Source organism: Podarcis raffonei, chromosome 8, assembly GCF_027172205.1.
Source record: "Podarcis raffonei isolate rPodRaf1 chromosome 8, rPodRaf1.pri, whole genome shotgun sequence".
Classification (NCBI taxonomy): Eukaryota; Metazoa; Chordata; class Lepidosauria; order Squamata; family Lacertidae; genus Podarcis; species Podarcis raffonei.
The window spans coordinates 42,356,786-42,380,109 of record NC_070609.1 but is presented as its reverse complement, the minus strand read 5'-3'; the positions used below and the strand labels follow the sequence as shown (position 1 = coordinate 42,380,109).

The following is a 23,324-nucleotide window of genomic DNA, read 5'->3' as shown; positions in this document are numbered from 1 at the left end:
AGGGAACGCAGCATTTGAGCTGGAGGGAGATAGGCAACTGAAGGAAAGGTGTTCGTTACCCGAAAGCCTAACACACATTTTCTTATTTTACTTTAGGGATGGCTTTCCTTTTTTGGCCTGCATTCATTTTTGGTTAACACTCCAGGGGCTCCATCCCAGTGGAATGTGTGGCCAACCCATATTCTTATATGCGCATGAACGCGCATGCACACCCAGTTCCCTCTCTTCAGCTGATTCATTGCCCTGATCCCTTTTCCCTGCATAAAATCAATCTGATAAATCGGAAGGGTGCAGTTTGCATCTCTATTAGGACTACATCATCATCATCAATATGTATTATTATTATTATTATTATTATTATTATTATTATTATTTTGGCCACCATCTCTAAAATTTATGGTGCCTTGGCCAGATCAGTTCTCCAACCCAAGGATTAGCCATGTTCTATTCCATTATGAGAAAGTGCCTGAAACACAAGAACTAATTCAGGTGGTAGGTATCAGTGATGGAGTGTTTTGACTAACATTTTGGCTCACTATCCTCCTTGCCTGCACTGCATTGCAGTGTCAGAGTTGGTATGATCCCAAGCCCTGTCAGAGCATAGGGAACTCTGACATTCTGGCCCAGAGGTGAGAACAGCACAAACTAAGCAACCATTAATGACTTTGACTTATGTGCTTGCAATGGCAGCGAAGATGTATATAACCTTGTTTGCTGGCGATGCCACTTTACAGTGTAACCTTGTAACATTTGGAAAGTGCAAGCCAAGAGCGGAAACAAAGCACCTCAATGGGATATTGGAGAACGTACGGAAAAAGTTGTTATCGTCATCAGGGTGGAGTTCCAAAACCCTGGTGAAAAAGACACCAAACCATTCTTAACAGAAGATAGCATTGCCCTCTAATCCCATTCTGGTACGGAGATCTGTGATTCCATGATCACTAAGTGTTGGCCTCAGGCAGCTAGTTATGTGAACTGTGTGGCTCTGTGCTGCTAGGAATGCAGAAATTCAGTGTCAGCCCAAGTCTGTGTGGGCACCACAGACAAGAGAACAGATGCCAAACTTCTCCATCAATAGCCTTTTGCTAAGAAATAGCCTTGACCCCTCTATTCAGCACCATTAGCAACGAGTTGTGATTACTGCAGTTCTGGCCATCTGTCTATGGAAGGGAGGCCCACATGGTACTGACACAGTAATCTAGCATCACCTGGCACTGTCAAAGACCAAGGACCCATATAACCCAGCACATTGGCTAATCAGATGCTCACGAGCAGCTTGAAAACAGGACCTGAGCACAACAGCACTCACACCACTTGTGATTTCCAACATACTGCCTCTGACAGTAGAGGGTGAACATAGCCACCATGACTAGAATCCACTGATATCCTTACTTTTCATGAATCTGCCTAATCATCTTTTAAAGTCATCCAAGTTGATGGCCATCAGATCATTTCCAATTTTTGTAGCTACAGCAACCACTCTGACATGGCACCTTACAGGCAGTTCTGCCACTACTCTCTCACTTTCCAAGAGAATTACATCCCATCTGTTTTGCAAAGCTATGAACAGCAGCAAGACATTACAGAGGCTGTGGCTGAGAAATATGTAAAGAAACAGCCTCTTCCAAAATCACTTCTGTGACCTTTTTATTTTGAAGGTCTGCAAACCCAAAACAGCAGTGGCAAATTAAGCTTATTTGGGTTAACTTTGTAGCCAAATTATTTAGTTCTTCAGACACAATCAGGTTATTTTTCTCATTGTTGCCTCCGTGACAAGTTCTTCACATTGTCAATAGGTCACATTTTTGGCATCTTAGCATAAAGTAGGCAAGGGTATGTGTGCAGAGGCAAAGCTGGCCAGAAATTTTACAGAACAAAAGCCTGTCTAAGGTAGTGCATGATCTCTTGAGAATGCAAATGAACCTGGGGTGGAGGAAGTAGAGTACATTCAACTCATAGACTACCAACACTTGAAAAATGGCCATGGAGATAAGGATGAAGGTTGCCCTAGAAAAATTACACTTACCCCATTTTTTAATTTTGGTTTTCCTTGCAACCAAATCAAAATACACACTTTTCCAGTGTGTGAACCTGAATGTTACTGCTGTGATCTGAAGAGCCCTCATGTGCAAGCAGAAAACATTTCCATGTTCATGCAGGAAGGGTAACCATTTGTGCATGTCACGATTTTGCAACCCTGATCCAGAGAGGTTCCCAGTCACAGGAATGGCAAGGAGCTGCCAAGCAATGGAGGAGCTAGAGAAGCCCCACTGCATGTGCAGAACAATACATGTGAGCCTTTGGATCTCAGCTTGTTGTTTGTGTCTGTGTAACCTTCAAGGCTAGACTCATGTAATGGGCAATTTCTGGAATACCTTACCTACAGCTTAACTTGGGGATGAACAAGAAGCCACCTTGAGCCCTGTTTCCAATGCAATCCCAATGTTCAGATGGACTAGAAACCTAGACTCAAAAACGAGCACTTGAGTTTCTCAGGATTGCACACTGAATACCATGATTGCCCACTCATGTACAAGGTTACTGCAGACTTGCAGCAGGCTTCAAAAGGTCAACCCTAGTAAACCTACACCTGCCATTGCACCATTCTCTGTTAAAACAACAGCATGCTGGTGGTTGTTTTATTTACCAGGAGAATAGCTCTGTGAAACTCAAAAGCCTGAATGTTCTTACAAGATAGATTAGGTGATAAAATGATATAACCTTATAGCATGACATATCTCAAGGATCCTATGTCTAGCTGCTGTCGTAATCCTCAGCCACTGTTGCTGCAGTCTCTCTGTTTTCTTTTTTGCATTGAACACAGACAGTTGGGAGTCAAGCCTTGCTCAGGAAACAGCTCTCTGAAAAAGATGGCTCAGCGAATCCTCTCCGACATACAATCCGCTGTATTACTGTAGAGCCCACTTACTGGCGGAGGTAATGACGATGTAAGCCTTGGGGCCCAATCCAACATCCACTGAAGTCAGCGCAAAAGCACTTCTTGGTGCCAGTTGTCTTTGGATAGGATCCCAGGTCATCGAAATTGACTCAATCCTTATTTATCTTTAAAGGCAGCGATACTTCAAGCTGAATTGTCTCACAGGGGTATCTAACCCCCTCTGTATATAAATATGTGTATTGAATAATGCACACACAAATACCACTGCAAAAACCCGGTACTCTACTATCATTCAGAACTTGGTTATCCCAAACTCCTTTATCAGAAACTAAATGGTTCACAGACCTTTTTTTTTTTTTTGCGGTAAGTACCCAGAAATCGACTTTTGTATACTGGCCTTCCTAAGGCAACACACACACACACACACACACACACACACACACACACACATACTACAATCTTATATTACAGAACTTTCAAAAGTTTTTACTCTTACAAACTTGTAATTTCCACAAGTCTGTTTTACCACATGAAAATGTTCACTGACCTTCCTATATTTAAGCCTAAGTCCTCATTATTATTCTGAAGAGCTCTTTACTTATTTTTGGAAATGGCTTGAAGGCATTTGGAATTTGTACACCTGCACTAGCATCCATACAGCGGCCCTTCAAAGAAAAGAGCTCACTCCAAAAGGTGCAATAGCAGCCCTCCTGTTCTAAGAACAGTGCCCTGGCTAAAATTGCTTCCACCTCCTCTGACTTTCCTAACAGATTTTTCTCCCCTTCATCTCTTTTCTATTATGCAAGCATTTCCCACAGAAAGCAAATCTGCACTCAAAGGCTTGACACAGCAGGAAACCAATACTCACACCCGGACATTCATAAATCCTCAGAAACAGATCAAAATAAATAAATCACAGTTTGTTCCTCTGCATCACTTTAAATGCAATTTGAGCTGGGCACATTGAGATTTTTGTGTTTGTTTTTTTTAAAAAAATTAAATCTAGTTTCATTTTCCCCAAGACCATGATGCTTCATCATAGAACATGCACATAAAGCACAGATGCACTGTCCAAGATGCTATGCCATGGTAATGACAGCCCTATTACCAATATTATTCCTTTTTGCTTTTATCTTGCTATATTCTTTCTTCTGTTTTGAAGGAAACACAGAGGAACCTTTATTTTGCATGCACAAGGTCCTAAATTCAAGCAACCCTGGGGACACACTGATAGAGTGGACAATATTGATGGCCTTACAGGGTTAGGCAGCTTTATTATCCAGCCATTCCTCCCATCCTTCAACATTATTCCCAGAGCAGTTTACACGTGTTAAAATAACATAACATAGACAAAACATGCAACAAAAACGAATGCATAAGAACTATGACCTCAAGGAGCAGTATCAAACTAAGGCCATTCTTGTATACCAATAGCAAACTTAATTCAGTGAGTGCTGGTCTTTGTGTAGCCAAAATGGCACCATCCACAGACAAGAGGGGGGTATCACAATGTTTGCAGGCACAACAACAACAACAAAGAAAAACTCTCAAGGACAGAACAGCCCAAAGACAACTGAGCATGCTGAGAGAGGAAGCAACTTGGACTGTGGGGGTGAGGAGGCAGAAAACGAGGAAAGGAAAGGATTCTCTAGGAAGACACAATGGCTGGCTGTAGCCCTGAAGAGGAGCACTGCGTGCAAAACCTTTTTCTTGTTGTTTCAGGTTCATCTTGTTTAAGTTTAAAAAGCTGAAAAAACAGAAGGGTCTTCACCAGACACTGGAGTAGCCTCAGCATAGGCACCAGGCAAGCCTCCTGGAAGAGGACATTCCAGACCATCTTAAAAATGCAGGGCTATAGGCTATCGTTTGTTTATTTAATTTGTATACCACCCTTCATCCTAAGATCACGGGGATAGTTCACAACATAAAAAATACAATATGAGAACACAAAATGGATAGTAAATAAAATAATAAATAAAAAGCATGGATAACTGAAGCCAGACTAGTTCCATTTGTTAAGATACTTTGGCTTAGGTGCTTTCAGCAGCTGGACAGTTGATAGGTTAAAAGAGACCACATCAGACACCAGTCAAGTGAGAAGCGGGAAACCAATTTCGTTTGCAGCTCAAAAAGCTTATCAAATGAGCTGTCAACATTTTCAGTTAATAAAATGCAGCATTGGAGCCCCTAGTTTTGTTATTCACAGAATAGAAAACAATATTCAGGCAGAGAATGTGAGGATTACTTTTCCGATCACATTTTTACTTGCATGCCATTACTGATATTATGGTTGTTTTTAACTGGTTTAATGCTGAATGTAATAATATTCCTCTTCTCCCAGGCCTTTGGCTAAATGAACAATCTATGGCTTTTTATACTGTGAGGGTATTGTGGTGGTGGTTGTTGTTGGTTATTATGCTATATATTTTTGTGTTTCTATAGTGTAAACTGCCCTATGATGTTCAGATGAAGGGCAGAATAGAAATTTAATAAATAAAATCCCTTTGCTCAACACTTAGAAACAACATTATATAAATTTATTTCCCAGTACTGAATACGGCATGAGACAGCACCAGGTCAGTCTTCAGCCAAGGTAACTCCAGTTTTAGAAATTAAGCACTGGTCTTACATCATGTAAAACATGTGTGCCTATTCTCACCTGGCAGATATTGGAGGCGACGGCACAGCAAAGCTTTGCCTGATGAGCCACAGCCCCGGTGGCCTAGGGGACTGGAAATGATCGACTAATGAAAAGCGACACTGTCTTCAGGTTCCTCTACAGTTTACCTGTCATGGGGCACCAAGCATTAACATCTACAACTGAAACAAGGAACAGATGTTGACTGATTGAGAAAAAGAGATACATTGGGGGGGGGAGAGAATAAGAGACCATGTTTTTCTATTGTTTTATTGACTTGTCACAAGAGAAATTTGCTTTAATTTACTTTTTTAAAAAACCCCTAAATGGCTGGCTCCTCATTAAAACAGTGGCAACCTCAGTTCTTAATTAGGATGTTAAGAAGTATTGCAATTAAGAACAGGGAGCATTCATTCCAAATATGCCTATCTGATTGCAGAATATTTCTTGTCACAGGAAAATAAAAATTCCCAGTTGCCTCCATCTCAAAAGATCTAATGTAAGCCGGGAAAGGAGCAAACTTTTGAAAGCTGGCCCAAGATCTGTAGTGATTTTTATATGATTTTTTTATTTTAAAAAATGCGCTTGATTGTGCCAAGTAGTGTCATTTTTGAAAGAAGTAATTCATATTCAGAAAGCAAAGGGGAAAAGAGTTATCCTTTGAATCACGTTGGCTTAAAAGAAGAAAGGAAAAAATAGCCAAGAGTCACACAGTCCAGGGATTTGAATGCAGGGGAAAAGGTTTAAAAAATAAACAGATTGCCCGCATTCTCCCTGCAGTGCTGGAGAGAGAAAAAATGACTTTTCCAATGTGAAGAAACACAGACACCAGAGATGGGGCAAGAAACCAAACTTTGCTTCAAGTGTCCCAATGTAGACAGAACAGCCCCTATTATCTAGTAGCTGTCACTGCGGGGGGGGGGGGGAATCAGCAAGTTTGCATTCCTAGCATTAGGCAGAGGGAGGCAGCTGCTTCAGGCAGCGGATGCTGATAGTGGGGGCAGTAGCCTGGCGGAGCAATGAGCCAACAACTGTGTGTTACAGTCTCTGCCTGAGACAGAGCAGCAAATGGCACACTCCCATTCAATTTCTGTTGTATTCAAGTTATTTTACACCTTGAGACAAAATACAATCACCCACAAGAACCTCTCCTACTCCCTGACGGTAAAAATGCAACAATTTTTTTTTAAATAAACCAACCACAAATCATGGCACCCTAAAATGAGCTGCCTGAGGCTGCTGCCTCACTCTGCCTAATGGCAGGGCTGGACCTGGATGGAGGACAGAGCTTGGGCATCACACAGCCTGCTTGAGTCTTCTCCCCTAGGAGCAGAAATCACTGTCTCATTGTGAGTATTGAGCTGAATGGGGTGTGGGGACATCTTGTTCTTTGTCTCAGGCAGCAAAATGATTTGGGTGCCTCCTCACAGAAAGGAGATGGCAGCTGTTTTGCTCCTGCTATATTTTGGCTTGGCGTGTCGTCTGAACTTGGGCTTGGGCTTTGTCTCCTCCTGTAACCCATGAACAAACCCCTAGAGCAAGACAAACCATAACACACTAAGCCAAACTATGGCATAGCTCACAACATTGCAGCAGTGGCTGGATCCGAGAAGCAAAGTGCCCACAGTCTTCTCTCCACAAATGTACACAGTTGCACTAAGTTATGGTTTGACTTGGCATTACATGAAAACCAGGCCATTGTTTTCTGGAAAATGAGTCTATTAAATAACTATAAATACATCTGAAAGTAGATCTCTCCACTCTGAGGCTGCAATACTATGCAGACTTACCTGGCAGTAAATCCTACAAATCTAATTGTGCAAGACTTATTCTAAGTAGACATGCATATGATTGCATTGTAAGTCCACTATAGTTCTCTTTGTAGGAAATATTTAAGGAAATGCAATCTCTTTGCTCTTCACCGTCTCCCATTTTAAAATATAAAACATAAATATCAGGGGGAAATTAGGTGAAGTAAATGCTTTACTTCAATTATCTCTCAGTGGAATACTATTTCAATAATGAGACACTCATTTGCAAGCATAGCAAAAGCAAAACGTTCTGTAGAGTTTAACATTTTACTGCTATCCCTTTGAACAATTTATTTCTCTGTGGTTTGGATTTCGAGGGGAACAATAATATAATGGCAAAAATATATCTTTTTTTTAACTTGAAAGATAAGAAGTTCGACTTGGCTTGTAGTCCTTTTTAAAAGAGAAGAAAAAATATGCTAGCTTTTCTGTATTGGCAGACACTGGTGTTTAGATTTATTACACAAAGATAATCAGGCTATAAAATAAATATACTGTATCTTTAATTCATTAATCATACCGGAAAGCAAAATGAATGGCTCTCAAGAAGGCGACAATATGGCTTCTCCCCACCCCCATTTCTCAACATAATCCAGTTGCTGTACTCTGATTTCTTTAGGGAGCCAAGAGAGTAACACACACATTTTACCCCTGATGTTACTGAAGCTCTAATTTCATCTCCTGGCTCAAGTCTCAGCAGGAGTGACTTAGTTCAGGTCCCCTTCTCCCAAGATATAAAATCAGAGTGCAACTATGTTGATCTGCCAAGAATAAGGCATTGAGAAATAGTCAATAATTGAATGCACCTCCCAAAAGAACACATGCCATCAAATGGCTACACATCAAGCACATTAAGTAAAGTCAATAACAAATCCTAAAAATGTGAAATTCTCCCATTTTGGAGTCCAGAAATAGCCTGCACTCACTGGTTCTGTGCGTACCAAGATGATAGATGTTTGGAGGCACTGGGTCACTCAAACATCACCTCCACACACTCACTGTTGGTTCACCCACAATCCCCCACATAATGACCAAACATGCAAACACACACAGAACTCTCCACTGCACTGCTTTGGTACCATCTTCCTGGATGTGACAAGACCAATTGCTCAATTCAGCAAAAGACAACTTAATGTGTCGGATATTTGCAGGATATCTCAGTTCCAAACCACATTCGCCTGGCCACAGAACCACCAAAGGTTTCCTTTAGGGCAAAGGCAGGCAGGCTTGTTTTCCATCGACAGCCAAAAAGCCATTGCCAATCCAAGGGTGGAATCCAGTATAACACAAAGTGAACATTTCATCAGTGCAAGGATTTCTGCTTGAACAAAGGAACATTCTCCTCTTCTCCCCCTGTGCACCTGCTAAATCTGTTCCAGGGGATCTCCCAAGCCTCTGGAGCAGATTTGGGGGGCACAAGGGAGAAGAGGGAGGGAAAGTCCTATTGCACAAGTGGAAATCCTTTCACTGACAGGACAGGTTGGCTGAATACCACCCTGGGTCAACACGGTGCTGGACTAATACTGCAATCTGGTATAAACTTCTTCCTATGGTCCTAAGTGCAGGGACTACTCCGCCTTCCATGTGACAGTGCTAGAGTAGCCATTTTAGGGGTGTAATAGTACTTCCAATAGTGAACAACCACACACAAAGACTGGTGCATTTTCTCAGGAGTTTCATTCTCTCTCATGCTGCAGAATGTATGACTACTAGATCACTCTCCTCTGCCAAATGTTCCTGCCTAGCCTACTTAATGTGTGCCAGCCTCAGACTTTTGGAAAACTCTATCTTAAGACAACTGAGGGATCGTCCACAATTGGCTTGATCTGTTCCACAGAAAACCAAACTGATGTTTGCTCCGATTCAGTAGTAAAGAGCAGATTTCCCTAGGGGAAAGTGGTGGGACAAGCGGAAGTGTGGACGATATTGCAAATTTCACCATTGCTAGTACACATCTCCTGGTAAAACATGTTTTCCATAAGTGGGTTTAATAGGAACTTTAGAGAGAGCTAATCTTCAGTTCTCTAGAATAATACCTTCGCTTGAGAGGTCTCTTCCCCTCTCATTGAATACTACAGCCAGAGGTGATTTGAGACAGTTAAATAGGAAAAGTGATTATATACAACTTTAATAAATGGTGTTAACCTTTGTGCTCAAATAAAGACTGATCAGCAATCACCCTGTGGCTTGTCCACCTCCATTTAGAGGGTGCACGATAATAAGATGATGATATGCTCTTTCTCCAATTAAAAAAAGTGATGGAATAAAGAAATGACATGCTTACCTAAAACTATTTACATATTTTCTGACATGGATATATCCAGCTTGGGGAAGGGATACAGAAGCAGACACATAACAAGAGAAAAACCCTTTTTAATGTCTGCCTAAATAAATAAATAAACAAGCAAGCTGATTCTTGCTGGGGGTTTTGTCACTGTTTTGCAACAGTACAGTACACTATACTCAGAATATTTAGCATTTATAAGCACATTAGACTGTTCAAGATGCTTCGTTCCAAACCTGTAAGTTCAGTATAATTATTAGCCCCACGTTGCAAGTAGGGGCCTGAAGCACAGGGAGAACAGCTTACCTACAGCCGCCTATTAAATTCAGAGCTGAAACAATATTGAACTGGGGTTTGTGTGTTTCATCAGGTATTAGTTATGACACCCCCCCCCAAAGAATGTGGAAGTCATATGGAGGGAATAAGCCCAGAATGCCAGAACTTCTCCTCCCCCTCCTTCCCCAACCCTCTCTTCTTTTAAGGATAGATGTCATCAGCAAAGAGTTCACACGCATTGCCAGCTGTCATCGTCACTACAGGGAATGACAGCTTATGAACACCACAACGAGGGTTAGGCTTTTAGAACCACCATCATTCATGCATGGGCAACCACCATATCTGGCTTAAGTGCACCATCAAAGTAGCCGCCTGAAGGGTTCAAAGATCCCTCAAAATCGGCCTCTCGTGGTGGCTTCGATGGGGATGATGCTGCCGCCTGGAGTGACTCGACTGACTGACAGAACCTAAGCAGCACCATCTTTGGGATTCAAAAGTGCATTTAGGTAGATGGAGCTTCCATCTGTCTCCTGTACTAATAGCAAACTCATTATCCAAGCGTGGATCTTCATGTAGACAAAACGGCATCATCCATGCAGAAGAGGAAAATACCAACAAGCTCAGGGTAACTCTGAGGTTTGCAGAAGTGTTTTTTTAAAAAATACTTATTGAACTTAAGTGTGTGGGCAGTGGGTGGACCACCAAGCAGGCCAATAAGAACTGAGCATGCTCCATGGTCAGATAATGTTAACTATCCATTGTTGGGATAGGGGATGAGATGAAGTATTCTGGAAGTTGGCATGGCTGGCTGACTGGTGGACATATATACACACAGACAGCTTTTAAAACTTAAATTTTATCATTACAAAGTCAGTAAAACCAACCAGCAAATATATAAAAAGTAAGTATGAATTGCATATAATAAAATATAAATATCAAATTACTCCCAATGTAGTAAAAAAAGGACCTACTGGATCCTGGGCATTCAGAGAGCAAGTAGATTGTGAACAGTGATGGGAATAAATTCAATTCAGTTTGCATTTAAAGGTGAATCTAATCAATTCACACTTTCCAAACCAGTATGAGAACAGAAACACAACCAGCCTGCAAAATTTGCACTTATCCAAATTTTGTAATGCAGTTCTTCAACCATCGCTGAGACAGGAGTGCAAACATGTTGGGCATGTCGGTTTGGGAGAGCACATCTGGAAACTTCTCTGTAATAGTATATATTTTAGAGAGCCACCCCTTTCTACCTGCCAATTGCCCGCCCCCACCTTGAAGTCACGAATGTTTCCTTACAATACAAACACAGCCCTTTGTTCCCTATCAGTCATTCCACTTTCTAACACAGCTATGCTGCGTTCCAATAAATTATGTAATATAACCAAACTTTGCTACTTGGAGTCCTTGGCCTAATTTAACACTTCCAACAGCTGTCATTTGGCTGCTTCTCTAATTGCATTTGTAAAAAAAAAACAAAAGCCTTGCTGTGTTCATGCGACTAGGATTTAGGGATGGGGGAGAGATTCAATTTTGGTTCTCATTTTAATGCAAAACAACCTGCTTCGCATCTTCTCAAAACAAGATCCAAGCTGCAAAAGAGCTATTTTGCAAAATTTGTGCTTCTTTGAATTTTGTGATACAGCTCCCCAACCAAAAGAGATGTACATAAATTTGCATTTTTGGAAGAAGTGCATACAGTAAACAGACTGGTGGGAAAACAACATACAAAATTGCATTATTATTAAGGGAAATGGCTTGCAAAAATGAACATTAGGCAAAATTGCCTATTTAAAAATTGGTAAATTATGAGAGATGCACACTCAAATCATGGTGAATTTTGTGAGGACTTTTAAAAAATAACACAAGCTGCTGTGGAAATGTGGCAAACCATGGCTGGGAAAAATGAGAAACTGAGAATAGCCTAAAGTGGATAGATCTGCCCATCCTTAACCCCAAGCTACTTGTTACTAAATAAACAAGGCAGAGATTGTGGAAGAAGAATGACCTTCAACTGCCCCTAATTGCCAGAATCACTCCCTCTTTCCTGCTTGCAGTGTATTCCTGCCCCTGATTAATATTTTTCCTTTAGACAAATGCCTTTTTAAGACTGTTTCTAGGATTCACTTTCCTTCCACAGTACAGTATTAGTAAACGAACTGTAAAATGCGAAGTGCTACAGCCAGTTAAGTAACACACCCTGCTCTATAAAGCAGGGCATGGCAGCCTAGATTCAGAGTAAATGAATATCTACACTAGGGTTGCCAACTTTTCAACAGCCCTGGAGCTGTGCCTTAAAGAGCAGCATGATCCGCAGTGTATTGCAGATGCCCACACCAGATTCCCTCTCCCCTCCCCCCCCGCACGCTCCAAACTGTGACCAATCCAGTCAAAGGGACGGCAGCAAAGGATGGTTAGAAAAGGTGGCAATGCCACATACAGGGGAAGAGCGGTGGTGGCTGGTGCCCAGGCCTGGGTAGAGCTTGCCTGACACCTGGGGGGGGGAGCTCTTCTTAGAATAAAGTTAAAACTCAAACAAAAAAGCAGCCGGTCCTGGGGAGGGCAGCCCACCTTAGTTCTCCAAGGTCTTGGGCAAGTATATCTGTCTGCCCCCCCCCCCAGTCTGTTGGTGTCCAATGGGACTGGTAGGTTGGGAGGCAGGGAGACCAATGTTAGGGGGAGCAGAGCCAACCAATTCTACTTTTGCTCCCATCCTCCCTCTTGCTGAGTTCTACCAAGGCAAAGCTGAGGGCTAAGGAAGAGGAAGCCTGTGCCTTTGAAGCAGAAGGAAGGAAGGCAGGGAGGGAGGGAGGGAGGGAGGGAGAGAGGGAGGGCAATTTCCCATTAGCCCAAATGGACCAGCCTTCACTGGGGTGGGCTGTGGGGTAATCAAGTGATCCTTGATGGGAGAATGGGGGTGTTGTAAGTACATGAAAATATGTTTGTTTTACTTCTGTGAAATGTTGCAGCGTAACCTCAGGCCTGGCGTCATCACAAGATCTGCTGAAGCAGCAGCCTACACTTGTATTGGGCTCTCTGAAGGGGCTGGGAGCAGACATTTTAAATTTAAATTTTAAAATTTTAAAATTTTAAAATTTAAATTTACCATAACACCCAGGAACAGAGGTGGGTAACTTTGTCTTTTGCTGTTGAGTACCAAGTGCCCTGGGAGGTAATCCATGCAGGGGCTGCAGGCGGATCCTGAGCTGATGGTTGGTGGAACCGGACAAATAAGTGTTCTAGTTTTAACTAATCTGGAATTATGACTGCCTAGGTTCTGTTCTCATGATGGCTACCTCAGAATTCCCAAACATATATAGGTCTACCCACAAACAAAATCCCACTAATTTTATACCCTTGGGTTTGTTTTTAAGTACATTAAACCAATGCGGCTACTTTCTGAAAAGAAGTGAAAGTACTTCATTTCCAATTTTAGTGTGCTATACACCCAAGGCAGAAGCCTGCCATTTAAACAAAACAAACAAAACAAAAAACAGGCTACAAATAAACCATGGCCCCTTTCAAAAGGCTGGTGAGTGGGGGAACCTTTAAAGGCCAGGGTAATGGTGAAGAAACTCTGACTGGAATGAGAATGTAGCAGACACTGTTGACCACATAAACTGAGGCTGAAGACTCCAGGTTATACTTCAGAATTAAGGTATAACGAGGGAATTGTGGGGGAATTGAAATGTAGGCAAACCACTCCAAATACTCCAAAACTACTAAAATCATCAGTAGCAGAAAAGAATAAAGCATATACAGTGGTACCTCGGGTTAAATACTTAATTCATTACAGAGATCCGTTCTTAACCTGAAATTGTTCTTAACCTGTGGTACCACTTTAGCTAATGGGGCCTCCCACTGCTGCTACCACATGATTTCTGTTCTCATCCTGAAGCAAAGTTCTTAACCCGAGGTACTATGTACTATTTTTGGGTTAGCAGAGTCTGTAACCTGAAGCATATGTAACCTGAAGCATATGTAACCCGAGGTACCACTCGTGTGTGTGTGTGTGTGTGTGTGTGTGTGTGTCTGTGTCTGTGTGTGTGTGTAAGATGTATGTTTCAAGCATTATATTCTATTTATTTATATATAATGTCTATTGTATCATTGTTGATCATTGCTTAGAAATTGTGGTTCTACAGGGTATATAAATGATCAAAAATAAACAAGCATAGGCCTGGACTCACACATACAGCAGAAAAAGGGGAGGGCTGGAAGAATGAAAACAAAAATGACTCAAGGACCTTCCTGTCAGTCCTGACATGCAGGATTTCTTTAAACTGGGTTTTTCTCAAAAATGTGACATCCCCACCTACCCTCCCTTCATTCTGAAGTGGTAAAGTCCATTCCAGCACCTTCAGCAATCAACCACCACATCGTGTTACACGTGTAGTCCTAAAGGTCCCAGGTTCAAACCCCACCATCCCCAGATACTGTCATGAGAGACCCCTGTTTTAAACCCCAAGAGCTGCTGCCAGTCTAACAGTAACAGGAAAAATGCACCAATGGTCTAACTTGGCATAGGACAACCTCCTATACTCCTATGAGATAAACTAAAAAATAAAGTAAAAAAAAATATGAATATTTTAGTCAACCAGGACCCAAATAAGGAGCTGCCATGTGTTTGGAGTTTTAGAGCCCTCCAAGTGCTGGGATTTATTTGCAGCAAGTAGAAAATAGACAGCCGGCATAAAATTTCAGCAGGTTCTAGCTAGTAAAATTATTTATCAAGCTAACAAGGGAGGAACCCCTTCTAGTAACAACAACCCAGCATGGAAAAGACATGCCTTTATATTTTACCTTTGGGTTAGTGCACCAGTAAAAATGCCAACTGACAAGCTCTTCTCATAAACATTTCTTTCTAAATGAACTGCCTTGTTGGGAGGGAGGGGTGATCTGGAGAGAGAACGGGAGTCAAAAGAAAGAATAATTCCCAGAGAGGAGACTAAGCTAAAAATAAAAACATAAAAATAACATGGTTGCATAAATGAGTTTAATAAATGAATACTTAATTTTGCATATGAAAATAAACTACCACCACTGTGGTTGATTGCAGGAAAGATATGGTCTTTTATTCAGGATTTTGAAACACTGAGGAATATATATATATATATATATATGCATAGAATTGTATGGAATACACATAGCCCTGCTTGTTAGCTCTGTTTGGTTACATCCGCTGCAAATTTCATGCTATTCTCGGGTGCGCTTTTATTTAACAATGCAAACTCTGAAATCACTTTTATGGTTTTGCTTAACGAGGTCAACCATTGATTGTAAAAGGCTCTTCAGGAGTGTCCCCAAAGGAGCAAAGAAGAAGGAGGGGGTGTCAGAGACAAGAAGAGGCGTAATCAACCTGATCCCAATTACATTTTAAAGGAAACAGTAAAAGCCGTGTGTTCCCCTCAAATAGCTGAGCTCAAAAGGTGACGGCAAATTAATCCCCTCAGCTCAACAAGAATCTGGGCACCCTCCAATGGTTCCTTGACTGGAGTACGCATTTGACAGGGAAGCTTTACAAGCACAAATCTATCGAAAGGGAAGGGCTGTAAGCTCATTGGTAGAGCATCTGTTTTGCATGCAAAAGGTTACAATCCCTACCTACCATGTTAAGGAAGGGCTAGGACAGACCCCTTAGAAAACCATGGCCAGAGCTAGGAGCGCTTAGTATAAGACAGCTTCCTGTGTTCCTAAGGTCTTTTCTCCCAGACCCCTCCTGACACAAAACAGCACACAGTTGGGCCCAGATTCAGCATTTGGGATTAGGAGTTGGACTAGGACCCGAGAGACCAGGGTTCAAATCCCCTCTCAGCCACTGGGGTGACCTTGAGGCATCCACTATCTCTTAGCTTAACCTACTTCACAGGGTTGTTGTCAGGATAAAACCCAGGTTGGGTCTCAGACGTCTGCCTGAGTTACCTCAAGCGCCATTTTAGGGGAGACTACCCATAATCTGCAATAAATAATGGGGAATGCATCTGTAATTTGCATTTGTATTTTTTTAAATAAACAAATAGTTTGGGTGTGTGTGGTTGTTTTTTTAAAAAAGTATCACTCAATTTAATCAACGAGGGGAGGGATACCTTTCTGAAAATCATTCAAGACTCCCAATGGATACGCAATAAAAGATGGCATTCATATACTGTATGCTGCTCCACCTGTTTTTGCCCTGAGCTACCACTGGAACCAGAAGAGAATTTGGCCCTTGGGTGAAACAAGCCCTGCTGCAGATGTAACAAACTGCCGCCAGAGGTGGCCTCTGCTGAGTCTTCACGAGGAAGCAGCAAATGTGAAAAAGTCACAGGCTGAAAAGGTTACAAATAAAATTTCAAGGGACTACAAATTGCTGATGATCTAATGAGAGGTTTGGCTATTTAGGTCACATCCATGCTATCAATTTAAAGCACACGGCTTCCCCCAAAGAATCATGGGAAGAATAGTTTGTTGAGGGTTCTGGGAATTATAGCTCTGTGGGGGTAAACTACAGTTCCCAGGGTTCTTGGGGGGGGGGAGCCATGTGCTTAAAGTGTGTTTTAAATGTATGGTGCTGGTGTGATCAGACTATGGCACACCATTTATAACAAAAGAAAAAACAACTGTTCAATTAACAATACCGGGAACCAGATTTTTTTATTTAATTTAAATGAATTTCATGGTATTCTTTCTTAACTCTCAGACTATATAATCTACAAAAATGCAGATTACCAAATGGGTAGATGTATTCTCCCATCCTGCAAAGAAACTGGGCTGCATCTCAACCCTACCTCAAATATATCTTGTGTTTAGGCCAAGATAATCACCAACTCAAAATGGGATGGCCATCTTGCTCTTCTTGAAAATCTAACCTTTTGAAAATAAACCTATCTGGTATGTGCAAGGTTCCTCCAAGCTTGTTAAGCACTGATAGGTTACATTAATATGTATATTGTCTGTAGGGGACAAATGCTTTCGAGGAGCACACGCAGCATTAAAAACATCAGCAAGTATCACGAGAAAGCAAAAAGCATCATTGACGCAAACTGCGAAATAAATAATAGATCTTGACTTTTATGTTCCCAGCCTTTGATCTGGTGGAACTGACATTATAGTCCAGGAATAAGAGGGGCACCTTTTTAGCTGGGTGAGTGGGGTTTTTTTTGGGGGGGGAGATACTGGATGTCAGGTTATATTTTTAGCACAAGGCCAAAATACAAGAAAAGAAAGAGAAAACAGTCAAAAGGTATGACTGAATGAGCACAGCAGTGGGGAACAGAGAAAAGCCCAACTATTGTATGAAAGGAAGGGAGATGATATTTAACTGAACTCTGTGGTTACTGAAAGCATTATTAACCGTCCTGTTCTCTCCAGCATAATTTACAATGAAACAATAGGCAAGTTATCCAGAGAACTTGGAAGATCTAAATTTGTCCACAGCAAAGGAGGAGGAGAGGACATTACTCAAACATGAGAGGGAAATGTCCAGAGCCCTCAAGGGCAAACCAAGGCTTGAAAACGTCCAAGGACCGGCTCTACCATTTGGTTGAGGGAGAGCGCCACCTCAGGCAGCAGATACTGGGGGAGAGGGGCAGGAAATTGCAGTGAGGCACTGGAGGACAGAGCTTTGAGTGTGCCCTATGGCCTGCCCTAAGGTAGCCTGCCGCTATCAAGCGAAGTAGACGATACCGTCAGGTCAGCGGTACAGTTCGGTTGCATCTTACCAGGTGAATCCTGGGAGAATCCACCTGCTTATGTGCGAGATAAGATTTAAGATTTACCTGAGAGAGAGGACTTTGCATTATTCTTTCTTCTTTCTTTTGTTTGCTTTTATTTTGGTTTAGATTAGTGTGTTTTTTAATTGTAATGTATTATGAAAACTCATTATAAAATATTATTTAAAAAGAAAGAAATGAAAGCTGACCTGTTTAAATTGGGAAAATTAATTGTATGTGAGGTGGAGAGCTTAGAAGCTCTCTGCTTCATTTACCAGACTCCGGGAGGCCCTCGTGAGAACTTGGACAGCCCTGTGAGATCTCGCAAAAGCCTCCCAGATCCCGTTTGAGAGGGTCCCAGAGCCCCCAAAAGCAAGGCAGAGAGCCTTGCTTGGAAGCAAAGGATGAACATGAGGGGGATGGTTTGGACACATGTATTTATTTGGCATACTTGCCATCCCCAGAACGTAACTCCAGCACAAGATACGGCCATACTGTATTGAAATAAGATTCAGTTGCCTGTATATACACAGAACGGGACATTTAGGCTGCTGTATCCATTTCACAGGCAAAGATCTCCGCATGCTCACCCAGGTCCCAAGCTGGGGGCACTTTGGTTGGTGTTAGCTATTTTGATTTAAGTACGGCAAGGGGATTCTGAGTACCCTCTTGTCACCTCATCCCTGCTTTGTGCCAAGCTACTGCCAAATTCAGAGGCAGATAGGAATCCACTAGGTTGCACTATTTAAGGCTCGCCTTGCATTCTTATCAATCTTCCTGGAAAAGCCACATCACTGTGCACAAGCAAGACAGGACTATTGTCAGCTCGCTCTGGGAAGCAGACCAGCATCTGCCACCCCACCCACCTAACATACACACACGGTGGCAACATTAGGTCACAAGAGCAAGATAAAACCAACAGAAGAATGACAAATTTAATTTATGTAATAGCTTTCACTATGTGACGTCAAAGTGCTTTACCTTCATTCCCTTAGTGTACCTGAGACGTGTTACCAAATCAGTTTCCGGATGCCAGCTCACTAAAAAGAAAATCCAATCACATTTCATTTGCAGAAGAAATTCATTTTTACCTGTGCCAGTTTCAGTAATTCATTGCCTAAGTCCCTAGACAGATAGTAAAAGGGAGAGAAAGGGGTCATGTTGACTTAAAACCTTCCATGTAGAAACCCAGCTTATTGGTCAATAAATGTGGCTTGCCAGTTGTCCTAATTTGGCCAGGGCAGCGTGGAAAACCACCAGTTATGTTCTGAATCAAAGGCTTTTCATTTTCAGAGTAAGCCAAAGGGAGACACAGAAAAGAAAATTATGTAGGATCCAGATATAATAATAAAATTAATGTCCAAAGCCACTCACAAAGATTCAATTATTGGGCACGGTGACTAAACCCCAGCACAGGACCTACAGCTGAGGGCTGCCTTGGGCTCCTTTCACAAAGTGGCTGGTTCCCGTGGCCATTCTCATTTCCCACAATGCTCCCAAAATGGCAATGCTCTAGGGCAGGCCCAGGGGCCAAATGTGGTCCTCTAAGCATCTCTATCTGGCCCTTGAGACTCTGACCAGGTGACACACACTCAAGCCACGTCCCTAAGTGGCTTTCCTCTGTGCCCTCTTCCATTTATTTTACCTGCCAGGAGTGTACCCTTGTATACCTTCTGCTTTGCCTGGAAGGCAGTTGGAGAGTGGTTTGTGGCTGGACATACTCAGCAATGGTATGTGGCCTCTGGAAGGTTGTCCATAAGGAAATGGGGCCCTCAAGGTGAAAATGGTTCCCCACTCCTGCTCTAGGGCAATGTGGGCAATTTTAATGGTGGTTCAGCAGGGGAACCTGCTGGCATTCTGCCAAGGACCCTCTCAAACCTGAGCCATGAAATATAGGCACAGTATCATGTACTATAGTAGAATCATAGAATTATAGAATTGAAAGGGATCACAAGGGTCATCTAGTCCAACCCCCTACAATAGCAGGAATATTTTGACCAGTGTGAGGCTCGAACCCACAGCCCTAAGATTAAGAGTCTCATGCTCTACCGACTGAGCAGCACATTCCACAAAGTGAAATGCTTTCCCCAGGGAAACACACCTGGCACCAATTCTATGAGGTTTTAGGCACCAGACTTAGCCATTCCAGCAGGCCTGGGTTGTTGTTGTTTTGTCTTTTACTTATATCATACTGCTGTGTTTATGGCCTGCTTGTGGTCATGTTCTTTTAGTTGGATGAAGGCCTTTAGAAATCTTTCTGCATATTTAGTTTTAATGATTGACAACATGCTTGATATTGTGTTTGTAAGCTGCTTAGATACATTTTTTTACAGAAAGTGACAATTGTTTATTGGTTCCACAAAATGCTTACAAGAACAAAAGACTTCTAGGTGGTTTGCAATAGATGGCCTAAAATATCCATTCAAAACACCAATAAAAAACAAATTACATACGCATCTTAGGATATAAAATTAAATCAATAATTTTAAAACAGTTATACTTACTTTGTGTGCTAAAATTACATGCCTGAGTAGGCTTGCTGGGACAAAAAAAGCTTTTTTAGCAGGTGCCAAAAACAATGCAGTGAAGGCACCTGACTAATATGGATGGGCCAGGGGTTCCAAAGTGGACGTGCAGTCACACAATATGTAAGTAGGCAAATACATACATAAAAACAGGATGGATATGCATTGCAACAGCATAGTACCGTCAGCAGCCACTCTGATTCTGTGTGTTACATCTACCTTGGCGTGCACAACAACTTGATAATACAGAAGTGAAATTACAAAAATCCATTCTGAAACTGCATGGGATTCCTCTATACATCTGTGCTTGGCAGAATTCTGCACAGACGTCCACTAAGAGAGACACAGTAATGGGTCTGATCTTATCATTCGTGCACTATGCACAACACTTTACAGTGCTGCGACACCTACTAAGAAAAAAACCCACTGGATTTTAGCAATTATACATATGTATACAGACTAATATGCGTGTCTGATGCTTATGTGACCCTATACATTTTGGAGTATGTGAGAGCTTTAAAAAGCTTTAAAAATATGGAGCACAAAGAGAACACTGAGTCTATAATCTTAAATTCCTTACAGATGCCAAAGAGGCGTTGCTTTTATACTAAGGGAAACCTACACGCTGCTTAAATTAACACTTGCAGCTGATTGCCAAAGAAAGCGATCCCAATCCCATTTACCTTGGCATAAGCCCCATTGAATTCAATGGGACTTGCTTCTGAGTAGACATAAGTTAGAATTACACTGTGTAAAGTATTAATTTCTAGATAGGTTCATTTTCATTTTAAAGTATATCTTGGCACAATAATTTTCATAATAAATGATGAAATGTGTACTTTATTACAAACTAAAATCCCGCAAATGAAAAACTAAAATAGATTAAGATGCAAAATTATATTGAAAATAATACTGAGGGGTGAAATTCAAGTTTAGGAATGAGATTTACTTTATCTCTATAACCAATTCTAAAAACTTGTAGTACCTCAGTTCTACTCAGACTCTCATATTCATTCTTTCTTTGGAAATCTACCTCTATAGAATATAGATTTCATAGATACCAAATGATTTCAGACATTTTGAAATCCAAAAGATTTCAGAGATATCTAAAAGATAAAGGAGGGGAATGGAACAGCGTTATAGACACACATAAAACTAAAAGGTTTTTTAAATAAATTAGATTACAGATTAAAGAGATACTTCTATATAAGAAATAGGTTTCCAGAACAAACTTTTCCTAATTAATATGAACTTTCTATACATACATGTTCTCTGTATTTTTTGTATTTTTTTATTCATAAATAAAAAACCCTGCATTTTAAAAAAGGAAACTGGAACATTAGGAGAGGATTACCGGTAAGTCTCTTGCCACTATTCTTCCCAGTCCAACATCCATGCTACACACACAGAATTCCAAAATACCAATTCACTTTCCCACACAGATAGTATCTCTTTGGTTAAAAATAAAATCCAGAAGGTGGGGAGGTATGAAATTAGCCCGTACCAATTACAATTAACATGCCAATATAATCCAAACCAATATTACAGTTCGGTTCATATTTATTAATTATCTACGGACCTTCAAATTCCAAAAATACTCCATACAATGGAGAGATAAATCAATCATAGAACCAGGGAGGGACTAAATATTTACTACTATTATTTATTTTGCAACCTCTGCATTAAATTCTCCCTCTCTCACTGAGTCTCCAATGCACTACACATCATTCATGAAACAGAGGAAAGGTTGATTTTGCTTCATTCATATTTTCCAGCTAAAAACCAGTGGTTTTTACTGCCTCACTCATCTTTCATCTTTCGATGCTTCGTGCCAGCCATTACTTACTCAAACAGACACAGTTTTCTTTTTCCAGCAAAGTCAAATTAGACACAAAATAAGCAACACGACCATCCAACTCCATACTTTTTGTCTGTTTTTTGATGGCAGTTTAGTCGGACAAGTTCAAGACTGGTAGTTTAAGAATAAAGTTAAGCATGCCTCTGGAGAGTATAAGTATTGGGCTTTTCATATCTACGCTTATTATTCCTAATATTACACCGACACTTCCCCCACTTGTCCTTCTCTTTCCCAAATTCCCCATCTGACCAGATGTCTCTCTCTCCCTCGCTTCCACCTGTCAATCACATTCACGGCTGAAATTTGATTTCTCTCCCAACAGTAACCTTATATGAAATATTACCATAGGGGTCAGCACAATCTGAACCTCACCACATAAGTTCATTAACTCTTCCTCAGTCCAATATCTGTTTGTTTCAAAGTTACATGGTTTTTTGTGCTAATCTCTTTTGCAACACCAATCGGTCAGCAATTGCTAAATCCAGGATTTAGGAGGAAGTGAAATGATTCGGTTCTCTTTTTCCTCCCCAGAAGGTTTGGTTTTTGTAAAGCCAGAGGTTAGGCCTGTGCACATTAACTCTACAGATTCTCCCTCCCCGAAGACAAAACACCAGAGAACTGAAAATAAGCTAAATAAAAAGACTTAATTGCAGCAGAGCAAGAGCTGTGAGTCTACACGCTTTTCTTCTAGCATGAATCACCGTGCAGCCTCAGCTGCAATGTACAAACGCTTTACTGCAGATCAGGTGTATTCAAACAAATGCTCACTCTGCTAATGACAAAGCCCACAGTCCTAAACACAGTTCCATTGGGCATAAAACTCAGCTACACATGCAGAGCACTTAGGGCGGGTGCAGGGAATCTTTGGCCCTCCAGAAGTTGCTGAATTACAACTCCCACCATCCTTGGCTGTCCTTGCTGGGGCTAATGGGAGTTGTACTTCAGCACCACCATGTTCCCCATATCTGGCCTAAGTAGTCAGGCTTGGCTTCACCACCCAACATCCTGAGGCAACTGTTGAGGGCCCACCTGGACCCACCAGCACCTACAGTGTCTTTGATACAACGCTGCTCCATAGGATTGTAGGAAATTAAAAACGGTGGCTTGCAGGCATAGTTCATTGGCATAGTGGGCGGGACAGAATACCTACTCTGCCCACCCTGTCATGCCAGTGAACTAAGCCTGCAAGCCATTGCTTTAATTCCCCAAGATCCTATGCAGCAACGTTGTATCAAAGACCCTGTAGGAAACATAAATGGTGGCTCCTAGCCACCCACAGAGTAGGAAGGGTACTGTCAGGTGGCACTTTGCCCGGGACTCGTCCCCTCAAATTTGGAGC

At 41.6% G+C, this 23,324-nt stretch overlaps 1 protein-coding gene across 2 annotated transcripts in view; it reads right to left on the bottom strand.

Annotated features, from left to right (window-relative positions):
• MAF (MAF bZIP transcription factor) overlaps positions 1 to 23,324 on the bottom strand; it is a 242,625-nt gene that overhangs the window by 193,584 nt on the left and 25,717 nt on the right. The gene's annotated exons all lie outside the window — the stretch shown is intronic.